Here is a 2,612-nt window from a genome sequence, read left to right on the forward strand (position 1 = left end):
TGGTGTATTCCATGCCAGAAACCTATTCAAATACATGTTGTAATTATCACATGTTAATTTACTGTTAGAGATGGGGTAATTATGTTATTGCCGAGAGTCTACACTGTAAATCTGCCTGACGCCTGACGCGTCCGGACGCGTTCAAAATTTGTACACCGAATGTTCAATATCTTAATGGCATATGTTCATGCTTAGAGACGTGTTCAAAGTTTTTAACGTTTGTGTTAAAAATATTAACATGTGTGTTCAGACAAAGTGTACTCCGGTGTTCAAATTCTGATCTAAAAAAGAGGATAGTTGTTTGTCCAATTTTCTATCCTTCTAATTGGCAAATTTACAAAGAAATTCATTTGAAAATATGAAAGTACACGCAGGATGATGATCTTGTGATTTTTTGACAAATAATTTAGTAATTGTGAAATATTAAACTTCCAAGCTGGCAAATGTATAGTTTATGAACTTATTTTATTATTATTAATAGTTTTACTTAAGTGACATAATTATGCATATCAATGAGGCCTGTTATGATAATATCGTAATAAAAATATGTCGATGTTTATCTTATTTCATGATCCGTTCAGTTTATTAACATTACATGTTCAATCAGTGTTCCAATCGCTCGAAATTTTGAACACCTCGCGTTAAAAAAAATATACCAGGGTACCAAATACCGGAAACAGATATCGGCTGGTGATTTAGGCGGTTAAACGAAGAAAGGATACACATAAGGAAGAGAACTGGAGAAGGGACTTCTATCTCACATGAACACGAAAGAAGTGAGTAACAAGTTAGGATAATCTCCATAGGTAGTTCGATGGCTGGCTTCCTTGTTGTATTCTCGTGTCAGATATATATTTGTCAAATATTCATAACTGTTATATCCAAATTTTTAATATTCAACATAAAAGACGAATTAAAGAACAGTATTAACGTAAATAACTGTCAGCTTTGTTCTGATGATTTTCTAAACTGCTGAATAACCAGTCTGTGATCGTCTGTCTGTTATATAGAATAAATGATGATTTTGACATCCACGTATATAAGCTGAACACTAAGTGTTAAGAACTCTAACATCAAGTGTTCAAAAATGAAACACAAAGGCATTAAAAACTGAACACCACACATTCAAAAATGGCACACAAAGGCATTAAAAACTGAACACCACATATTCAATTGATGAACACCAAGTGTTAAATAACTCTAACATCACGTGTTCAAAAGTGGAACTCGAAGGCATTAAAAAATGAACACCCCACATTCAATTGATGAACACAAAGTGTTAAGAACTCTAACATCAAGCGTTCAAAAATGGCACACAAAGGCATTAAAAACTGAACACCACACATTCAAAAATGGCACACAAAGGCATTAAAAACTGAACCTCGGGAACTGAACACCACATATTCAATTGATGAACAATAAGTGTTAAATAACTCTAACATCAAGTGTTCAAATGTGAAACACAAAGGCATTAAAAAACGAACACCACACATTCAATTGATGAACACTAGTGTAAACATATGGAACACCATTTTTGACTTAGAAAATGCTTTTTTTTTTATTTGCAGGAATCGTTAGATTGGAATGTTTGAATTAGAAACCGGTAGCAAATAAGCCCACGAAGGTCATTTCTGCATGCTATAAAGTGTTGGAAAAAAGAAAGCTGTCAAAACGGTATGACAATATATGTATATAAATAGCTTATGTAGGTGTATTATTTCTATATCTGTATACCTTAGGTCAAGAAATCGACTTATGCAACTTATAATGTCAATATTTGCATTTCACTGCCATAGAATATCATTTTATACTCTAGTATATATCGAAATTAAAGCATAACAACTTTTGCATAATTTGATGCTTTATGAAAAACTCTCTTCTATTAATTTTAAATTTTTTTTTGCAGGATATATAGGCTCGTAGAGATTACTTGTTGTGGAGGATTTGACATTGGAAGTTGATGATAACACATAAAATGCCACCCAGTTGACAGCTGTGAAGATGCACTGAAAAGTTGAGCGTACATCTTATGTGATCGTACAAGAAGTGTTGGAATTTGCAAACTTTTAAACTTTCATTGTGACAAATATCTATATCATAAACTATCTACTTATCACATTGACATGCTTTTTTGGTTAGGATACACATGATGTAGCAACTATATCTTGTCATGTAGAAAAAAATTATTATTTGTGATATATTTAAGTCGGTTTAAAAACATTATGTATGTGATTTCACTGACTGTTACTTGTGATATCATAAGGTATTCTTGTGCACTTTTCTTACATATATGCTCATTTGATTATATAAAGAATTACTTGTTGAAATATGTTTTATTTTTGTATTTTGCCTGATTCAATATAGTTTTTATAACAGTTTAATTAAGTTTAGTACTTATGGAAAATTATGTACGCTTAACAATAGAACGTGTTCCACATTTGAACACCATCAATTTGAACACCTATGTCAACTGTTCTGAATGTTAACGTCTGGTGTTCTGAATCTTAACATTTTGCTTTTTGAACATGTTCGCTGTGTTCAAAAAGTGTTACATGGCTGTTGAACGCGTCGACGTATTAAGGTTTTGAACATTCGGACACGTTCAATCGTTG

The 2,612-nt window shown here is 32.2% G+C and overlaps 1 long non-coding RNA gene across 1 annotated transcript; it reads left to right on the plus strand.

Moving 5' to 3' along the window:
- The first annotated feature begins 362 nt into the window (after positions 1–362).
- On the plus strand, positions 363–1,994 carry LOC134714260 (uncharacterized). Its single transcript, XR_010106527.1, has 3 exons — positions 363–776; positions 1,569–1,674; positions 1,907–1,994. It is a non-coding gene; the product is annotated as an uncharacterized LOC134714260 (long non-coding RNA).
- Positions 1,995–2,612: the final 618 nt, after the last annotated feature.

The sequence above is a fragment of the Mytilus trossulus genome, chromosome 4, assembly GCF_036588685.1.
Source record: "Mytilus trossulus isolate FHL-02 chromosome 4, PNRI_Mtr1.1.1.hap1, whole genome shotgun sequence".
NCBI classification, from domain to species: Eukaryota; Metazoa; Mollusca; class Bivalvia; order Mytilida; family Mytilidae; genus Mytilus; species Mytilus trossulus.